Here is a 22,531-nt window from a genome sequence, read left to right as displayed (position 1 = left end):
CCAGACAACTTGCACACTGAAGTAACTAAGATACAAATCTCACCCTCAGTTTCTCTCAATTCTCAGTACCATATAGTCTGTCAGAAATGATGTGAAGGCAATTAAAAGCTTATAGCTTTCTTAATAGCAAATGACCAGTGATTCTCACCACTACCCTCCACCCCTTCCTGGAATCTTGCAAAAAAAAATAATAATAAAGTCTAAAGTGTTCATATCTTCTTCTAAGGAAAAGTTTCTATTTTCTGCAGTATCTTACCAGAGAGTGTTTATTAGCAGGAAACAGTACCTCAGATTATGTAAAACAATTTAAAGGCTGCAGGGAACAAAAGTATTAGAGAGGAGGAAAGAAGCAATGAGAAAATTAGATCTTACTTCTGGGATTGGCTCAGATGGTTATTACTGAACGTACAACGGAGGCTCTTGAGAATCTCTCTCTCCAAGCCAGAAAGATCTTGTTGAGCTATTCAGCAGTCCAAGGTGCCAACTACTAAGATTTAATTGGCCTTTAGCTATTGGAAGAAGTTCCCATCCTGCTGCAACAACAGCAGGATAGGAACTTGGGGAAGGAAGGACATAGCATATTAACAGGCACTGCTGGTATGACCTTTAAAGAACAGCTGGAAGCTACCATCTTAAATCGTAGAACCAGTCTGAAGAGTCATGCAAAAAGATCAACTCTGCAATGACTCCTCGTCAAAATATTATTTGTAATCTTATGTAGTCTATACTGCTAACACCACAGGGTGTGTAAGGAAAGGAAAAGAAAGGAAGCCAACTGGAAAGGTCTGCTGTAACAGAAAAAAAAAAAAAAACATGTAATCCTGTCGCCTGTATTATTTAAAGCATCATTTACCGTCTCCCTTCATCACCACCCCAGACTATGAAATGTCTGAACAACTTCCAGTACAACCCAGAGAGCGAAGTATAAAGAGTTTCCTTCCCTCTCAAAAATATGAAAAGTATAAGAAGCACAACCATCAATCACTATTTTTATACAGTAACAATGCATATACTATGATTCACTTGCATTAAGTCAGACCAAATACATCTTTACCTTTAAATAGAAAAAGCAGCTAATAATTTCAAAAGTAAAAATAGAAAGATATCCATCCTATGTGATTTACTGCTAATATGAATTATACTCATCTTTCAAGTGTTTTTTGTAGGTGCTTATCTTTGTTGCTGCTTTGTTCTTTTCCACTCATTTGATTATTTTTCTTTTGCTTACCAAGACAGTATGTCTACTTATAGATTTGCACTTCTAGAATGTTGTACAAAATAGGACTGCATCATTACTCCAATACAGTAACCAAGCAGACACGGAACGTGGATGCTGTTGTACCTGAAGAAAATCAAATGGCAGAGAAGATTACAATGAAATATATGGAAGCAAATACGCAAATAAAGCCTTTCATAATGAAAGGCAGAGAAGATGACTATGAAATATATGGAAGCAAATACGCAAATAAAGCCTTTCATAATGAAAGGAAGTAATACTAAAAGTCTTCTAAAAATGTCAGCAAGTGGAGCTCAATAAAGGTCACGACACTTTGAAAAGGAGAAGTTAATCAAAGATTTTCTGTATTTACATTCTTTAGTTCCATAATTCAGTGCAATGTACTCTAAGTTTCTTTAAAGTTAGGAAGTGACCTTTATTGCAAACAGTCATTGTTCATTACTCAAGAAGTCCCAAGTTTTGCCTGAAGAAGCCAACCAAACTTCTTGACGTGTAAATTGTCCAAGTCTGCAGCATGCAGGATACTTAGTTAACATCACTATGTCTACTTACAGAATTGCAGTAAATCACTACTTAGATGTTAGAACTTTACCAACATGATTACTTTTTTTGTACTTGAATAAATCAAAATAAACAACAGGTGGGGAATGACCCCAGAACTCACTTCATATATTTTAAACAGCTTTTAATGTTACTGTTCCCACCATTAGCAAATGAAAATAGGCGGGGCAAATATTTTTGTGCCAATGAAAATGTTTCATTTGACAACAAAAGTGTGTCAAGAAGGCCAGTTAAAATGTACAGGCACATTTCAAAGTCACTGAATTTAGAGGCGTTATGAAATTCTGAAAATAGGCAAGCATTTTAAATACACAAGCATTTCAGTACAAAACTGCCCAGCAGATTTCCTTCAACTAGGAAAAAAGTCACTTTTTGATCTTTTCTTTTTTAAATTGTCACTGGCAAAATGAAAGCAAAAAGCAAGAATGAGAGAAATAGTTTCAGACACTATGCAGGCTCCTGAAACCTCTTATTTTTTGCGGTTTAACAACCACATTTTCCTGTGTTTAAACTGCTGCTTTCCCTTCTTGCAGCACAAGACCATTACACAAACAAGAAGAGAAACAGCCTATAGGGAAACAGCGCACATAGCAAGTGCTTCTCCTTCCTTCCTCCCTCAGGAAAGAAAATAATTTTCCTATGGTGGCTCAGTTACAAGTTACATTTAAATTGCTGTAACATCAGCAGGTTTAAAACTACCACCTCAGTTTTTAATTCATATCCTCCCTAAAAGGGGAAAGGATCCTTGCTTCCTAATAGCCCCCCTTATTCTGCAGTTTATTTTAAGGTAAGTAACTAACTCTTCCATAGCTGAGAAAGCTTTAAAGGAATAAATAAGGCATCTTTTATTTTAAGAAGAATCATCACCAATAAACCTTGCATCACATTTGCACAAGTAGCACATCAGCATCAGGGGTTTCACTCCTTGACCACTATGGTACTACTCAAAACAGCGTAATTCAGTTCCTCTCTTTGGAAACGCTAAATTATGTCATAGTTTTCAAAAATACCTCCCTGCTAGCTGAAAAATTAAGAGAATAAAAGTTACTTTAAAATTCATTTTTCAAACAGTTTAAACTTCATGAAGCAGATAATTTAGCCTAAAATGTTCTTCTGCCATGTTGCAAGGTTGAGAGAATAACTGTAACAGAGACTAAAAAGGAAAACACAAAAATTAAGCAAATAAAGATGGCATTTTCATACCATCACTGCCAGAAATAAACAAAGAGGAGGGAAATAAGTACAGCTGTTTCTAATTTAAGAGCTTTTTAGAATGCATATGAGGTCTCTGTAGTTCTATGCCATGATACAGCCTAACAAAATATTTCAGATTAATTTAGCTAAAGGTAAATACATTCCAAACAAAAATAGAGAAGTTGAATGAGCTACCAGTGTTTTCCCCTCTACTCTCCATCTTCTCATAGGAAGACCCAACGCCAACCATCTAGATAGGCTCAAAGACATGAGCAACAACTGAACAGACCTTTTCACTTATTTATATTAAGCTGTTGTGTTCTCACAGTGCTTTCCAGAGGTTTACAATCATCTGCAGTGGGCATAAAGGATAAAATAAAGCAAAAAGAATGAGAAGTTATTTAACAAGCATTTTTTAGGAAGTCAAAATTGTTAGTAACTAACACCTTGACAAAGAGGAAAGTGATTAATGATGACAGAGGAAGAAATCAAGTAGAGAAAGCCATTCTAGTAAACTCAGCATAAATGTCCTGGCATCGTTTCAGACTTCAGTTTGGCAACCGCTACAGATGCATCCCATCTTCAACCCATGCAGTACAAAGACTCTCAGACAAACCATGTTCTGCATCTCAAAAAAATTACTAGCTCTTTTGTTGATAAAATGGCAGCTTCAAAGGGTTTTGGAAATAGACAAGCTTAAATGAAAAAGTAATGAACAGATCTTAAAGAAAAACTTACAAAACTAGCTTTGCACATAACAAAGTCTGTTTAGAAGATCTTACAGGTTCTCTACGTAAAGCACACAGTTAAGGCGTACAGATGAATAGCTTATGACTTATATTGATGAGATTTTTAGGTATTATACAGGAAGAAATTTGTTTAAAGCTATCTAAAACCTCTAACAGCATAATTGCAGGCCTTTTGTACTGTAGCAGATTCCAGTTTCAAATCAGGTCTGACTGCATTATCCACTGAGAAAAAACGTAATCGCCTCCTGTTACTCGACTGAAATTCCTGGGTCCAACTACAACGAAAATAAATAATAATCCCTTTTAGAAGGAATATCAAAAAAGGATTCTCCAGCAGTTGTTCAGGAATATTAGGGATTTTAAATATTACAAAATGGCTGACTGCAGTTTGAAAAAACACAACTAACAGGACTCAACTATCAATCGTCCCATAGCACTTAATGTAGGGGAATAATTTATCTTTGTCATTTTCCATCTCTGTAACTTCCAAATTCTCAGATAAAAATATCAAGCGTATAGATGGAAAATCACATCGTGATATATCATAACTGACTGTTTTAAACTGAAAGCATCTTTTGCTATATATTAAGGAAAGAATCAAAACCTGGAATAACTTCACCTCAACTGCAGGATGTCCTATTAAAGAACTTCTACAACCTGTAATTTTGGTTAAGCTGTTACACATTTTGATAATTTATTTTAGTCACTTTTTACCAGGCCAGGCAGATAATGGGAATATACTTTGTAGTGGTATAACATTTTTTCCAAAGTCCTTATTTTTAAAAAGTGCATAAAGACACATTATTTTTCACTGGCAGGGAATTCAGGAGATTAACTGTAATTTGTAATCAGATACACCTGTAAAAATGATTCATGGCCAACAGCTGAGGAAAAGCTTTAACTTATTAGCAAATAAGGTAAACTAGGATAAAACTAAAAAAACTGCAGACTTCACACCTCATTCAAAATGAATCACTCTTCATGTTACCCATCTGTAAAGATGTCTGCCAGTTCATCAAATAAGCTTTGCCTTTTTATAAATATCATAAAAGACTAAGATATATTTAGATCAAACAACTCCACATATGTTTTTAGGCTTAACTTCACTGTGAATGCCAATAAAGATGTAACAAACCTGTGTACCACTAATTAGACAGTAAAAGTCAATCAATGCATGGTGGTTTGTTATTAATTTCTCTGCAAAAAAGCATCCAGAGCAACATCCTTCATCTTGACTGCAGAAGCATCAGACTGGAATTGAAACAAGTTGTCCTAGGCGACTAATACAATTTTCACAAGAATTACTACACAGGAAGTTTCAAAATATGAATCAAGATATCAGAGGAGGTTATTTACCCCTTCCATCTCCCTGGAACATTAACCACATGCCCAATCGTGCATATGCAGATACGCCCAGAACAATTTCTCTGTAGACGAAACCAAGATTTAAGTGAGAGGCATAAGCAGGATCTGTCTAACTCAGTGAAACCACAGGATCATTTAGGAATGTTAAATGCTTTGTAGAAATAAATTGGAATATTATCTTTTTTTTTCTAGCCTTGACGTAACTAGTGGTCTAGATACTATATTCAGGAATTCAATCTAGTTACCTCTCTTGAGGGTCAGCACTGGTCTCAGATACCTAGCATTTTTCGCATGCTAAAACAGGCTCCCAGTAAAGCACAGTGTCAAAACTGCAAACAAGGTATTTCTGTGGAGAAGTCTTTAAGAAAAAGCAAGTCAAACATACAGTGGTTTGTTTCAAACTGAAAAGTATTCTGGCTTAGATATAGCACCAACAGGACTTACATAAGGGAAAACAGCACCTGCAGTAAGTGGTCACTCCCACAGCATAATGACAATTTGCTATAGCCACAGCTAAAAGGTCAGAGGGTTTCAGCCTCACTCAGCACACTGCTAGTGAATTGCTACCTTCATATTACATTTAAAACATTTACAAACATACTGAAATTATTAAATACCCGAATTAAGGCTGTTTCTTTCTGGTTTGCTTGTTTTTTCAAACAGGAACCCTGCCTCATTCAACGCACATGCTTCAAGTATGGTCAACAAGGAAAAATTATTCAGTATTTCTTTTTCCTCTCCTTAATTCACTGTATAGTATCATACTAAAATTAGCCCACACTGTTAAAAATCTTAGGCCAAAAAAACCCAAATCTTTTTCCCCATATCGTGCTTGTTATGCTACTATCTGAAAGTGTCATATGTCAGTAATTTACTTTCACAGGAGTTTCTGTTCTCATAATTCAAGATCCAAGGCACAAAGTATACAAATTGTGTGCACCTGATCTGGGATGTTTACAGCCTGATTTTTCCAGAATACTTCTCATTGTGCATTACTTCATCAGCACAACTTACAGTTTCTATTAGCTTCAGTTGCAGCTGTGAAAGCTTCACATTTGTCATTTTATAGATGTCCAGCTGGAAACCTCAGCATTTGATATGAGGATCATAGTTAGCTATTGTTAATGAAAAGTGTTAGGTGTCTTGCTTATCAAGTAAAAAGGCAAAATCTTCTTCTTCAGAGTGGCATTTAACTAAGGAAACCTTCAGGTGATCCCCTTTCTTCAATCCTCTTTTCAATTCACTGTGCAGCACCAAGCATGTGCAGTAAATGTGTTCTACAGACCATATCTTTCCTTAGATCCTTAAGGCACTCCTGTAATACAAATTATCATGAATATTGAAAGTAAGTTTTTAAGGGAAATACAGACTGTCAATTCATATGTGGAGATGTGAGTGACAATAAAGAAAAAAACAGCCACTGTTTTATATCATTTGGTACCTATGTTTTTGTTGGCATTATACACATGAACTTAATTCATGTTATAGTCTGAACAGAATTTTGGGGAACAACAGCTGCTCATTTCTAATAACAAGCATGTAATTTGAGATACACATTTTAATACTTTCAACACATAGAAAAAAAAATCTCATTTTCATGAATTTCCAGAAAATTATCATAATGAAAAGGTAAGATATCTTAAATAGAGGAAGACCAATCCCCTCCATATACAGTTACAATATTTGTGCTTTTTGAAAATCAAATACTCAACATTTAATTAGGCCACATAACCATAACATCTAAGCATCCTCTTCAACCTCTTTATGCTCATGTAGGAGTGTACCTGAATTAAAAAAAAAAGAAAAGCGAGCGAGAGAGAGAGAGAGAGATTGGAGCACTATCTAGAAAGGTAACAGGCATAGCTGCTTCTACATTTACTACATTTGAAAGGGTAAATCTGCTAGCATCAACAGACTAATGGGACAAAGAACAATGTGGTAATTGAACCAAAACCTTATACTTCAAACCACTAAAGGAGAACTGAATATTCAGTGTTCGACTCCTTAAAACCAGCAGGGTAGAATGGATTAAAAAGAATAAATCTTATCATATTTAATATTTCGGAAGCTTGATTCTGGTTCTATTTTTGTCTGCATTTCACTGTTTTCCTCCACAGAAGCAACATAATGCCTCCTACTGCTATTAATTACTCTTAAAAGAACAGATTTTGAAATAAAAATACTGTGATAATCCTAAAATATAACCTGTTTTCTTTTTAATACAAATTCTGTCTTTCTGTCAAAAAAAAAAAAAATCAATGAAAGAAAGTTCATAGAATTTGAAGATAATAAAGATAAAGCTTAATGGTTCCAAATCTTTTTTTCCTTGCAGTTACACCTTAGTCAGAGAAATTCTTTATTCTACATTAGGGAACAACTTACTTAAGTGAACTACCTTCTGCAAAAACAAATCTGTGCCCCTTAATAATGGCTGGGTAGAGAGGACACTTATCTGGAATTTGCCTAACTTTATTCCAGGGCAAAAATAGTTAAAATGTTTTAATTAATCCACTTTTCCTTGACAAATAGTTCTTTTAAAATGTTTTCAATATAACTCAACATTGGCTGCATCTTTCTTGACAGCTGGTATTTCCTTAACAGAGAATGTCTCAAATTGCTTATGTATAACATTCTTTCTAAAATTCATTTCCTTTCTATGTAAGAAGTTAATACAGCAGGAAAAAAAAAAAAATAGCAGGAATGTTTCAAGCCGTGTGGGATATACGAATTTGAGAGTTTTGCTTTAAATTAGCCTAGCAGTGTTTTTGTAGAAATATTACTAGCGTATCTATAGTTTAACATTTGGAAAAAGGAAAAATACTTGCCCACAATTTTGCTTCTCTCCAGATCATTCTAACATAAATTTCATTTTTGTCCTAGCTCTTCAGCACATGCCTGGTGGAAATCTGACTGTTCCTAGTAAGGTTCAGCTTCAGTAGGCAGCAGTAATAGGAGAGAAATGTTAAGAAGCAACAACCATCTAGTCAAGAAATACGACATCGATGGTTCTGTATCAAGTAACTTCCCAACCGGAAACAAAAGTTCTTGATAACTTCACTCTGAACGTTAAAATCATTCAAGACACTGGAACTGGCAGAATTGCATACTGAAACCTTTCTCAAGGCAGATTGACATTTAAGTCTCACAAAACATGGTTCAATTCTTAAGTGTGGGCCATTTCTCCATATTAACACTGCATCCCAAGTTCTTAAGAGCCATGAGAATTACATCTGTCACATGGAAAAGAACTACTGCCCCACCAGCAAAAATCCTGAGGGACAGGATCTTTACAAGACACTAAGGCCAAACAAAGGTATTTGCTCTAAAGACCGTAATACATACTGTCTGTAAAGGTTGTAAACACTTAGCTAAACAGCTAAAAAGCTGCAAGGGTAACCGCAGTCTTCAAATGCAGGACAAACAGCTGATGATGATTTCTGCTTCCTGTGTTATGCTATGAGCACTCATTAAAATACTGTTCTTCTGCAGATCAGATCATTTTCAGTACTTCTGAAAATTTTCATTCTAAAATATTCTGCAGCCTATGCAACTAAATGTAAAGTGAATTCCTAAACAGTAATATTTCACAACTACTGTTTTCCAGTGCTGGGTATCTCATTGCCCATGGGTCATTTTGTGACATTTCTGGTAAACATTATCATCTGCGTTAATCCTGTACATACAGAATACTTAGCACTGAAATCCAAACCTACTAGAAAGTTTTTCGAAATGTAAAGGTTTGCTTATTTTACATGTATGAATCACTGACGTGTTTCTAAAGTTCAACAAAAGCCTCTCCTAAAAACGCCCTCTTTAGCTAACTCTATTTCAAGTCTCAGTGAGAGATGATGGACATGGGAAATGTAATCTTTATTTCCTCTTCCTTCTACCACATTGAACATCTGTGTGATAAGCATAGAGAAGGAAAGAGAAGGGTGGACAAACTGCGCTAACAGACAAACTCATTTTAGCATTCTGCTCACAAAGATAATACCTTTAGCTCTGAAAGCAAGCTTTATTCTGCCTCCCTATTCCTTACAGTAACAAAGCTATGGCCAAGATCTGCAGTGCTAGTTTGCTTAACAGGCTTTTATGGATGCCCAAGGATCTTCACTAAAGACCATGGATGCTTGACATAAATCTGCAGGAAAAAAAAAAGCCCAAAAGCCAGATTTACCACCTCTATTTGCCACTGCCTACACAAAAGAGAACAGGAATCTGAACACCCTTGGAGCTGCATGCAACAAGGAAATCTTTAAACAGCTTGAAGCTTTCCTAATATTACCTTTCGTGTAAGTGTTTTCTATAGCTGCTTCAGGGACATAGTGCTGTTGTACAAGGGGGTGATGGTCTGCCAAGCTGCAAAGACACAGAGAGAAGGAAGACCATAAGAAGATCTTATTAAAATGTGACTGACACAATCAAAGTTTACCAAATCCTCTAAATTTTTCATAATGTTCTTTCATTGATTCAAGTAACTGGTATTACTGTATTTTCAAAGATATTTTACTGCACAAGGGTGCTGTGTATCATGCCATATCATTCTTCAATTGACCAGCCTACTCCAGTTATTTTAGGAAAAAAAACATAATTTTAGCTATTTTCCATTTAGACAAAAGATAATACATAATCCTGCGTTATCAACAACTATTTTAGCAACATCCCTGTTGTGACCACTCAAGCCACATTTGTTTCTGCCTACATTTAATTTCCATGCTATCATAACTACAGATCCTTTATCTTGATCTTAAAAAGCAGTCATCTCTCAAGGTCCTTCAATGACCTACTGTAACAAGAACATACAAAAAAATAGCTGTTTAACCTCTGACATTTTTGCCTGCATTTGCCATTCAAGAACTAATAAGCTGGCAGACAAGATAAACACATACCTCTTTTATTGACTGTCAGAATCTAAATTAGATGTGTGATTCAGTTAAAGCATCCAAGAGAGATTCAAAACTAACTGCTTCTCAACATTGAGGAAAGAAACCAGGATTCTTCCTTCAGAGCAGAACTGAGATACAAAAAATAAAATGCCTACCTTTATTACAATATAAGCAGAAAAACTTTCATTAGAGAAAGTTCTTATTTAAATGACTATTTTAAATAAATTTTGGAAATTGGCATCTAATGATACAACTGTTCATGACAAAATAATGAAGTGACCATTTTGCAATGAATACTGTACCAATGCAAGTACTGGAAACAGTGGATAATTGTCAGGGTTTTATTTAAAACTTGGTATCCAAGTGGAAAAATTTAAACCCGATGTTCCTAATAAAAGAACACTCTTCACCGAGCGAAGCCGTAATTTTGAGAGAGACTCTCTTTGTCACTTTCAATAGTTAGAAATAGATGAGTCTGCAAAACACTTCTTGTAAATCAGACTGATGCACAAGTATTTTGCTAAGGAAACTATGGTGTAAAGCCTATCCATCTCCTCGAGACAGCACATAATGCAGTCAGACTGATCCTTTTTTAAAGCAGTCTACCCCAAAATTTAAAAAGATCAAACATATCCAGAACATTACATTCCATCTTCCTAGACAGTCTGCAATTATTTAAGAGATTAAACCAGGCCAAACCCCTCCTTTCCATATGTGAATTGCATGCCAATTCCCAGAACTTTAATTGTTTCTACTACCTGATGAGGAACTGCACACGAGTAGTTTGCTGGCAATGCATCACTTTTACTTGTCATAACAACAAACCCAGTGAACTGGGCAAGCAGCATTCGAAGAGATGGCTAATACCATTTTCTTTTTAAGGAAATTCAACCGTCAAGTTGACAGATTTAGTGGTGCTTTCAAATTCCAGAGGGAAGACCAAAAGAAAGGTACTGTCTCCGCAGGAGGCTAAAAGGAAATGATTAGCCTTACCAGACCCTACAGAATGGCTCAATAATCTTGTCATGAACCTACCATCTCACATCACTTTCTGAAATGTTTTACTCAAGAGAAAAAGGTTTTCCGCTAAAGAGGAGTTGAAAAAAAGGACTTGCTCCCAACAGAGACCTAAGAGGCAATATTTCTTCTACTTATTTTGAGAAATCTTTTGTAGTTTTCCTCAGTTTTGTTAGAGGATCTGGTGAGGGCTTTCCTGGAGCACATGGCCCCAAACTCTGGCTGGTACAAAAACAATCTCAAAAATTTGCGTGGCAGAAGAAGGAACAAGTTCCAAGTTCCTGTCAAAGTCTGAAAGAAGAAGCCAGTTTGAAATTTGACTCATTATGAAAAGTGTTAACTTCTGTAGATCAGTATGTGGGCATCACTGTCTACTGGTTTTATTTTACCAGTAGAGTTAAAAGCAACTTTCTCATTAATGTACACAAAATGCATAACTGTGATCCAGCAAGCTGAAGGCTTGAGAATTTTCCACTCTACAACATAAATTTGCAGTAAGAATTAGCTCTGGTCAGGAGAACAATCAGTTGAGTGAAATTCAGAACAATTTGTTCAAGTTTCACCACATGATTCACCAGAATAATACAAGCTGCAGCAATAAAAAAATGGTAAGCTTTACCACTGATAAATTTGCTATTGCTATACTATTAACAGCTTTGTCAAAAAGAATATTCTTTACATTTTAGTAGGTAAGACTGCAAAAATAAAGTCACAAGCCTGTGACCTTGATAACAAATGCAATAATTACCTAAATAGTCACATGCTTACTTTAATATTTAAAACTGGAAGGAAATTGAGGCCCACAAGCTAATGCATCTGAGAAAATATGTCCGATTTCTCACATTTCCATGACTGAACTCTTCTACATCGCTTGCACTAAAGAAACAGCGGGTCAAAGTTAACCAGCACACCTCATATAAGAACAGAGATTTACACTACTCATCTACTTCTCATAACATTTGCTCTAAACTTTCCCTGTGAAAGCACGACACTCTACCAGTGATCAACAGAAATGGTCTATCTGAACAGGAGGGTGTTGCTGACAGATGGACTCCCTTGATTTCTGAACACTGTGCCAACTTGAAAAGTTTCTGGGTACAGCGAAGACCTTTCCTCCTGCATTTGGGTAAAAACAGGGAAATAATAATGCTGGTAACAGGCTTTTTTTTATAGAGGAACTACTAAACTTCCAGCAGTAATTCTGGGAGTTGCAATAACTGCTTGATACATTCAATTCTGGCATCAGACTCTTTCCTATCTCTACTTCTGAATACATATGACATTGAACATTCTCCACACAAAGCTTAAGGCTTACTATACATCTATTTGTAACTTCAACCTACCAACAGAAAGAAGTAACTATACCCTGCCAAAAGACCTAAGTTGAGCAAGGAAAACATAAGTAATCTCCAACAAGATGCCTGCATTGAAATTTGGAAGAACAGCAAGCATTTTGGTTTGCTTTGATGTCATAACTTAGCTGCCTGATGAGTGGAATTTACAGTTTCTTTCTTAAAAGCTACCTTTCAAATTCCAGAAGCACAGCATGAAGTGTTACTACTGGCACTTATTACAAAAAGAATACTAGCATTAAGTCCTATTTGAGCCACCCTACGAACGTTTTTTGGAAACAGATTGTAAAAACACTTTAAAAGCATTAAGCAACTTCAAAACATTCTTCATTTCTGCATACATTTTTCTACATAAGTCAAATCATACTAGGAGAACATATTTTTTTAAATATGGCTTGAGCTAATTTTAAACATGGTTGGAAAAGTTTGGCCTACACTGATTAAAATCTATATTTATAAATGAAAGGAAAATTTAACCACAGAAACTGTGCTTAGTTTAGAAAAACAAGCATATCACTGCCAAAGTCCTGTCCTAAGTTTAGATTGCTGTCTGACTAAAACATTATAATTACGAGAAACTAAAATGGATTTCTAAATGTTTCAAGATGAAACAGCCATTGGGCAATTTGCAAGATATGCAATTATCTTCTGAATTCGAACACATAATGCTAATACTAGATCAGAACAAATGCAGGCTGTAAATCATTGCTTGTGTGGATAATGGGGAAAACCAATGTTAAAATCAATACTAATACTAGGTAAGAGTAACCATAACGAAACCTAAGAGCAAAATTATCAAGTGATGAGGAATTAATTACTTAAACATAAAAAATATTCTTGGGTGGAAGAAAAAAGATTTTAAATCTCTCATCCACTAAGCCTGTCTCTCTAAGAGCAGATCAAGCTGAATAAAGGCTTTAAGCCTGTCTCTCTAACAGCAGATCAAGCTGAATAAAGGCTTATCGGCATTTTTATCATTGCTAAAACTGTGTCACTCGTCCTAGGTGGTGTTTCAGGTGACCTCTCACGTGTAGCAAGACAGTAACATTTTTACCTTCAAAAAGCAGACAGAGTGTTTCTAATACATCTGAAGGGTTGCAAGTCGTACTTTGTTACCTCCCAATTAATGTTTTTATCCGGATGGAATCATTATCAAACTGACCACGCAAAAAAGTAAACAAACAAAACAAAAAGACCCACACATGAACCCCAGATGTGTATGTTCACTTCATATATAACCATAAAAAAATTCCAGTTATACTTGGAACAGCAAGTTAAATCTTGATCTGTGACAACCAGTCCCAGTTTGATTTAATGAACAGGGTAAGAAAGAGACGGGAGGAGGAAAGTGCCCAAGAAGAAAGTTACTTTGTCACTCACCAGTAAGTCTCCTTTGACAACAGGCCAACTCAATCAGAACCAAACACCTATCTTTACAGGAAAAATGAACTTCAAACTCAAACATCACTGGAAAACTGCCCCAACTACAGAGAACCAACTTACAAAAGAACCACTTCACATCTGCTAATCCAATGCCAGACAACGGCAATGCAATCCCTGAGCACTTAAGACACATCTTTTCATACACGAGTTTCAGAAAAATATACAGATTCTGACCAAGTTTGGACAGTGTGAAGAAAGCAAGATAAAACATTTTTATCAGGCTGCTCTATATGGAACCAAATCAACATTTAAAAGTAACCCAAGAAAACCAGAGAACGATAAATCTGCCAAACATCAGACTTCACCAGAGCTGTCAAGCTCTAAATGCAGATCACCCATCCGATTATTGGTAGTTATTCTCACTACATCCAGTTCTTGAAGGGAAAATAACCAGCAAAATCACCCCAACAGAAAAAATATTTATATATAAAAACCAAAAAATACATGCATTGTTCTGAAGACCTGTAAAGATATACCCAAAAAAAAGTCTTTACAGAACAAGAAAGGCTTGCAGTGCTGTAAACACTTAGTGGTTGAAATGGACTACCTTTTTTTTTTTTTTTTTTAATCTAAACTTAGGTACCAGTACATTTGGCAATACTCTATAATGCTGTTTCAGTGAAACCTGCAAGATCAGGCTCAGCAGATTTCTAGAAAGAATTAACCCAAGATTTTTTTCTTTTTTTTTTTTAAACTGAGCAGTTGCTTATGTTACTTAGTAACTTTACAGTATATGCATAAGTTTCTCCCGTAACAAATTTCGTCAACCTCTTGGGTCTCTAGTTCACCTGTAAGCGAAGACAGAAGACATGCTTCATTCTAAAAGCAACCACAGCTTTCTTCCTAGGTCAGACTTAAAAACAGGTTTCTACAGCTTTCTTGATCAAAGTGATTTTAGCCATTTTAAAACTGCTTACTCAGTGAAGCAGATGTTGGAGAGCTTTTAAAAAGGCCAGAACAAAGACTTAAATGATTATTGAAACATACAGATGGAGTTGTATCAGACAATAGGATGAACCATATTCCCTATGAAAATGAAAGGGCAGAAAATAATGGTAGACTTAGCTTGAAAAAAATCTTAAGAAATGAATTGGTATGTAACATTACAGCTAGTAACCAGATACCAAGAGGAAAAAATATCACTTAGAGAGCTCATCACTTCGACAGACATGTAAACGAGGCTACCCAGATCTGCCAGGTACCCTGCCTCTGTACCCATTCACCAATTCATTCACTCTTTTATTCAACTATCAGTCCTTCCTACTGGTCCCAGACTGACCTCTCTGACAATCCCTTTCCCATACTCACAACCTTCTCTAAGCAGTTCAATGTAAGTTTGGATTTCAATAGGGATTTTTTGGAAAGTTTCTTAATAAGCCCAGCAAGAATCTTGACATTCTCATCACCTCTTTTCACATTTTACAATAAAGTTTTCAGTCATATTTTGACACTGCACTCACATTGTTTCTATAATGCCAAAAAGTTTCAAGTTTACAGAAGAAAAGCCCGTTCTTCAGTGATGTAGAAGTCTTAAGAAAACGCAGAGCCCACTAAAATGAAATTGTCTTATAATTAAACTGTATACAGCTCAGTTACATTAAAACATAAGTGTCCACATTTTTAATAATTTAATCTTTAAATAAGTTTTTAATAAAGTAACCAGTTTAAATCTACACAAAGGCCTAACATGGAGAGGGAAAAATTTAACAAAAGCTATAAAGTCACCTGTTACAAGGTTTAAAACACTTCACATCTAGGTTACAAGCTCACCTGTAAAGATTAAAAGACCTGTTAGCACCTTTCACAGTATGCCACACTATGACTAAAGTCACATCTATATTAGCAAGTATCACCAATTAGATTAACTGTTAAAGTATCACTGCAGAGATTAATTTTTAATCTATTTTAAGCACTCCAGATAATGCTGTCTTTTATAATCCAAACAAAAATAGCATCTATAGCAGCTCATCACTACTTCTTTTAACAACCAGGCAACAAGACAGAAGATAGAAAAAAATACCATATTCCAAACAACCAAAATAAACTATATATTCTTCAGAAGACTTCATCCAAAAACTAACTCAGCATAGTACAGAATTTCATGTGTTTGCAACACAGTACTATTTCAGTGTTCAAAAGTTGGCAGCTGCATAAAATAAATTCAGAGAGCTAGAAGTTAAGAAAGTTGTGGAAAATCCACCCTTGTTGTTCCTGTCTGTTTAAAATAGTATCTACCAGCAGCAAATTTTTCTAATTCATTTCTAATTCTAACTTCACAATGCCTACAAACACGTATTAATTTTTCACAACTTCAAGGATATAAAGTTTGCTAATAACAGGTACATACGCCAGCAGTAATATATGAGATTCTGCAAACAAACAGTAAGTCAGAATTTAACATGTCAAAAGTTATTAGTCATAGCAAATACCAACTGCCATCAGTACTAGGCTAGTTATCGGCTCAATATAAGCCAATATTTTAAGTGGAACTATACAGAGATTCTATTTAGGCTTAGTATTCATTATCAAAAATGGATATCAAACGTCAAAAATCTGCTCTAGGATGCATCCACTGTAAAGACTACAAAGGGCATGATTCAACACTGCAAATTAAATCCTACTTTTATTGATTTTCTTAATACTTATGCCATCATATTAACTTAAAGAAAGTACAATTTTAAGAACTGTACAGGAACTCATCAGCTGCCAAGCTGATCCTGATACTTTGGAAGAGGTCAGGGTTTGACACCTAAAAATATTTGCATTCAATGAGTCTTCTTCTGGTATATCAGCAGCATTTTCAAGAGGGACACAAATGGAAGAGATAAACTCTATCATTAAGACAAGCCTAAATTTAGTGTTAAGACAGAGAAAGCACATCTCTAGCCAGAAAGTCTTCCCACTGATAAATCTCAAAGGCCTGCGACAGAGGTTAAAGATATTAGTTTCTCCAACAAAAATCATTGAGAATTTTTTTTAAAGAGAAAATACAGGCAATTGAAGTACAGGGTCTTTACTGATGCTATACACTCCCATAATTTAAGTTATAAATGAAAGCTGCAATTAAAATTGGTACTGTTGAACCTCTGGAGGTCTTGCTGCTAAATTGCATGAGCGGCTCTGGGAGTCCACAAATCAAGTATCAGATTACTAAACTGTATGTCACAGTGTGTTAATGAAATATTAATTACAATTCTAGAATACCCCAAATAAGGTATTTCGATCATCAAATTATGATTAATGCAGGGTGGAACTGGCTACAGTCTGATGTACCTCTCACTACTGATGTCAATTAAAATCTCACATTTCATGAAACAGCTCACATCGTAGGAAGTTCAGACTAGCATGACTTTACTACCCTTAAAAACAGTCACAGGAATATGTATTTTTCAAACAACATGCTGCACGAAACACGACAAGTATTTTTACACATTTTCAAAACACTGAAGTACCTTAAATTTCTTCCCTTTGAGTCCTATATTCTAACAGGAAATGCTGAAGTGTAACTCAATGCTGAGCATCCTTAACAACTGAAGTCAAACGTTATCCCAAAAGCAGACTAAGACATAGCATAAAAAAAAGTTTCCCAGATAAATCCTTGAGGAACTATGTTTGTAGGTGGAAGGCCAAGTCATACCAAACTGTTTACTCTGGTTTTTTTTGTTTTAATATCACTACCAAACCTTGGTCTTTTAATAGAATGCCAAAACCTTAAATTACCAGATTATAAGCTATGAAATGCTTAACTAAAGAACAAAATAACACATATGGCTTCATAGTTGAAAAACTATTATAAACAAATCAGCAATTTATCACTATCAGCCTTATTAAAAAAGAAATTTCATTAAACTCCATTAAAGAAACTTCATTAAAAAATGGAACTTTTTCAATACAGAAAAAATAATAAAATATAAAAAGTGTTTTTTGTAAGTATTCAGTTCCAGACCAAAAGACGTAAAATATTTAAAGGTATCACATAGCAAATTCTACTTTGTATTAGCTGTTTAAAACAGAACTGTCAGAACCAGATTTTGAAGTTCCAGGAGATGGCACCTGATGAGACAAAACAGTGCAGGTTACTACTGTAGCTCAGATATAATTGGAATCCTGCTCCTAAGAGATATCTTTCTAGATATCCTGCTTATTGGGTAAAGGAAGCGGAGACGACGCTTGCTCTTCACCATCTTGCAAAGATACCAGCAGCTAGCAGGTCATCCTATGCTTACAAACTGGGTGATATGACATGAAGACCCTTAGGCCTCTTTCTTCCCCATCTTCAATGGTTAGGTTCAAAGGGTGGAAAATGGACAGCTGCATGCTTTAGAGAATTGCGAGTGACACAGCCACAAATGACATCGCTGCAGCCATGCCCCAGGCACATATCTCAACGACGTTCATGGGCTAGGGTGCTCTAGTGTGTGCAAGTGGCTGCAAAAAAGTTTTCATTTGATTGTTTGCAAAGAAGTAGGGCTCTAACTTTATTTGGAGTAAGAATCTATTTCTGTACCTATAAATACAGAAAAGAACCAAGCAGAAATACTCCAGTTAAAGTCTGTAGCACACTGTAGGCTGGGGAGTACCATCTGAATATGAGGAATTCAGAGGAGCACTACATTCAACACAGATAGATGGTCTACTAGAAGTGGAATTATAAATGTTCTTTGAAAACTTCAGCATTTAGAGTTCAATTCATAGAATCATTCAGGAAGCTATTCAGTAAAAGACCTTACTGGAGTCAAAAGGAGCTGCAGAGCTTGCTGTTTCAGGAAATCAAAGCAACTCCATTCCTGTTTAAAAAGCCTGATTATATATCAAGTTTGTGTTGTCTGGTATTGTTTCTCTCTGTTTAGTAAGAGAAACAAACTGCCTGGTTTTGGTTTGTTTTACTTCTTGTTCTCCTGTAAAAGCCCGTGTTTGGTTCACATCTTTTAACATGTCTGAGTACAGCCAGCTTGGTCATTTCACTCATTCTGTGATTCTGTGATTTGGTGAGGGAGTACAAAATTTATTATTCATACATTAAAACAAACAGGAACAATAAGCATGTCTGAGAACAGAGCAGCTTACAGAGAACACTTCCATGATTCAAACACTAATTTTTAAAAAGAGTAGTTTTAAGTAAAATTAGTTCTCTTTCCATAAGCAACATGTGGTGAGCCACACAAGTGCTTCATAAAGTCCCACCAGGCACTCATTTAGTCTTTGTGGCACCTCTGATACTGCCATCAGGAGAGAAAAGCAAATAGATGGAGATTTTCTTGCAACCATAAAGTGTGCCTTAAAAACAAAAAAAAAACCAAATTCAATAAGAAAGCAGTCAGAAGATTAAGCAATACCTTTGAGAGTCATCAGAATGAAAGTGATGCCTGCTCCCTTGACATCTAAAATAACATAAAATAATATAAATAGCAGGCTTATAATAAGGGATAACCAAAAAGCCCTTAAGAGTATCAGGACTTTTAATATCACTGGAAGAAAAGTCTTGGAAAAACACACTTAAAAGCAGCAAAAGGTGGTGGGGGGGTGGAAGTATCATTTCAAGAAATCTCTGGAGGGAATGGGGGGAAGCAAAAAAAAAAAAAAAAAAAAGAGCCCCTCTGTCAGATTAAAGACAAATGAGTTTTCATAAATTCAAGAAAGGACTGTGAGTGTGCCTTAGCAATTATTTTTGTATTGACCAGTAAGGACCCCTCTAGTTTTCAAAACATAAGAACTCTTAATACAAAAAAAATCAAATTAAGGAAATTAAGTTTATTACAGCAAAACAACTAACAGTGCTAAAATAGCTTTAGCTGAGCCACAGGAACTCAGTTCTAAAATTACCGTGACTTTCAATTAAACAGCATTTAAACAATGTACCTATGTCCAAAATATCTTTTATTATTAGTGTCCCTATTTTCCTATTTATTCAAATCAAATTCTTGAATCAAGAATTGAAGTATAAAACAGAACATGCCAGACTTTAAAGCTTTCTAACCTAAACAAAGCAAAGTTTAGCTAATTTATGTATAAAGATACACTTTTAAAATATATTGCCTTGCCTATGAATTTTAATGTAGTTTTAGTATCAAGAAAACAGCTCTGTCCATGAGAAAATTAAAACTAGAGACGTTATAACAATCCTATCGTAAAAATCCTATCCTAGGCAGCATTTATTTTATATGGTGTTCATAAGATCTAAACAAAGATTAGGAGGTAGAAACTTTTTCAGGGAGCTCACAGGGAGACGTCCAGGACAGAATCACAGGAAGCCAGCAGAAGGGCAAGGAGACTGGTGCTTGAGTAAAGGTGAGAAAGAATCTAGCTTGTCAAGGTTAGAAATAGCTGCTGAAGAACAGACACCCTGCTGGAACAGATTAAACACGTAAGTCTACCACTTGAGTTAGTGGAAAAAGGATATGATAAATCAAGTAACCCAACACTGCTAAAATCCCACAGGGATGTGAAATTGGTGTCTCATGGTAACACTTCTAATTTTCTTTTCAGATTGCTTTTGTGAGTAAGAAACACCATGAAAGCAAAACTCATTGAGATGGCTAAAAGGTCAGAACATACCAGAATCAAGGTCTGTGTGCAACTTCAGTTTGGCCTTGTCCAGTAAGATACAATCTTATTTTCACTGCAGATTCCTATCTCACCATGTAACTAGGGTGGACCAGCCTCTTTGCAAGAAGCTTCCCTTCTGCAGCACAGAAGCTCTTTAGCAAGGAATAAACGGAGAAAAGAGTCTCTGGAATGATGGGGAAGTCCTTTCAGAGATTTTTAATCACTTCACTTTTACCACATATTCCCTACATATGGCTGCCTATTTTACTTTATTTTTTAATCTGAACTTTTCAGAAGTTGTAAGTGTACTGCTCACTCTCTGAATGATCAGTTTGAAGTTTGGATTCTCGATGTACAGTTTCACATTACATTTAACCCACAGCTGGGTTAAATTAGTGCAAAAAGAGAAGCAGCTTTCATTCATGTTAGATCAAACACTTGTTAGAACAGCTTCCATGTGACAGAAAGCCATCCCTCCCAAAACTCTGTCAGATCAACTCTACCTGTGGTCATGCAACTGCTAGATCCACTACGAGGAAAGCAGCAGTAACCCACAGCCAGGGATGGTGAAGGAGTGAGACCAAAGCTTTCAGTTGCAGCCCATGTATTGACCAAACTATGTATATGCACTGTTAAACTGTACCCTGACTTGCTGAAGAGCACTAGATAGAACAGCTGCCACCAAAGCTTTCAATTCAGAGTATTAGATAATACAGTAAAACCTGACTGGAAAGTCAGGCAACAGGCTTCAGATTTCTGTGTTCAATTTAAGAAGTACTTTGACTTTCCTCCTTTTATATGCGAGCTTCCCCATGTGTAAAGGAAAAAAAAGACCATCTGTTAATTACTCCATGTTACAGCAGAATTACTTTGTGCTTGAGAAACCTTTAAGTACTGCAGTAGTAAATACTACTGAAAAGTCCAAAAGCAGGGAGTGGGTGGTGTCTTTAAAACAAGACACAGCTACTGCGGAGATATTTAGCAATCAATAAGCAAAATATTGAATAGCTGCCCACTGTGTAAGCATAGCTCATTCTGTACTAACATAAGCACTGTTTTTTTTTTAAAAAAGCCAATTACAATCAAATAGAGTATCATAATGAATACACATAAGCACTAAAGTGAAGTTGCATAAGTAGTTTAATTCTAGCATTTATTTTCAGCACTCAGCTTTTTGCAACCAAAATTACTCTAACAGTTTGGCTGTGGGAAGTTACACAGCATACTCCAATACTCATCTTGCACTTCTTACACAAGAGATCATTCAGGCCAAAGTCTAACTTTGCCAGAAGGCAAATCTAGCTGTGATAGCACACTACATGCCAACACCAGCAGGAGAAGTGGCAACACACACAGTAAACAGGGAAAGCCAACCAACATTTGGCGAAACCTGACTCATTTCTGTGCATGTGAAAGCCATAATAACCGATTCTGCTTTCCCCCCCCCTTCTCCCCTCTAGAAAGAAAAATACTAAGTTACAACAAGCCTGCGTTTATTCCTCTGGGCGCAGCAAGAAGAGCAAGCCCCGAAACCGCGGTTTCGGGTAACATACACGTTTCACACACACAGCGCGTATCCCCCGACGCGTTCAAGCTCTCTCCTGCCGCGCCTCCTCCGCTGGCATCGCCGCAGCTCGCAGCCCTCCTACAGCACGGCCACCATGCCTGGGGGGGGGGGAAGAGACACGGGGGGGGCGGTTAAGAGCCCGCGGCGCAACAGGCCGCAAGGCAGCCCGCGGGCCGGCGGCGGGGGGAGGGCGGCTGCCGGCGGCTGGCCCGCCAACAGCTGCCCTCCCTCCGCCGCCGGACCCCGGCGAGGCCCCGCCGCCCCTCACCTGAGCCCGGGCGCCGCCGCGGCAGGAGCGGCGCCGCCGCCGCGGGGGAGCGTCACCACCGCCATCTTCGCCCGCCGCCGCCGGCGACCTCTGACCCTCGCCGATCACTTCCGGTCACGGATGTCAAGCGGTTGCTAAGTTACCGCGGCTTCCCCCACCACCCACCCCGCGGCCTCTCTTAAAGGGGCAGCGCCGCCATGGAGGGGGTGGGGGGGGGGGAGCGACCTCTTTGCCTCCCTTTTCTACTTTTTCTTCCCCCCCCCCAAAAAAATCAACTAGGAAACCCCCCTTTCACTTCTTCGCGGGGATCACCACCTTTGGGGTGCCCTGCAGCACTTAATGGTGC

At 36.8% G+C, this 22,531-nt stretch overlaps 1 protein-coding gene across 5 annotated transcripts in view; it reads right to left on the bottom strand.

Moving 5' to 3' along the window:
• LCLAT1 (lysocardiolipin acyltransferase 1) overlaps positions 1 to 22,323 on the bottom strand; it is a 123,396-nt gene extending 101,073 nt beyond the window's left edge. The window contains exons 1-3 of one of the 5 annotated variants that reach the window (XM_026094749.2): positions 22,186 to 22,323; positions 21,904 to 22,015; positions 9,392 to 9,465 (exon numbers count right to left, since the gene is read on the bottom strand). The gene's annotated coding sequence lies outside the window, so the exon portion shown is untranslated. Of the gene's footprint in view, positions 1 to 1,228; positions 1,343 to 9,391; positions 9,466 to 21,903; positions 22,016 to 22,185 lie in introns of those variants that run through there. The other 4 variants (XM_064509920.1, XM_026094750.2, XM_026094751.2 and 1 more) reach the window with 4 other exon arrangements.
• Positions 22,324 to 22,531: the final 208 nt, after the last annotated feature.

Source organism: Dromaius novaehollandiae, chromosome 3, assembly GCF_036370855.1.
Source record: "Dromaius novaehollandiae isolate bDroNov1 chromosome 3, bDroNov1.hap1, whole genome shotgun sequence".
Lineage (NCBI taxonomy): Eukaryota > Metazoa > Chordata > Aves > Casuariiformes > Dromaiidae > Dromaius > Dromaius novaehollandiae.
Note: the sequence above shows the minus strand (reverse complement) of the source record. Positions and strands in the feature narration are given on the sequence as shown.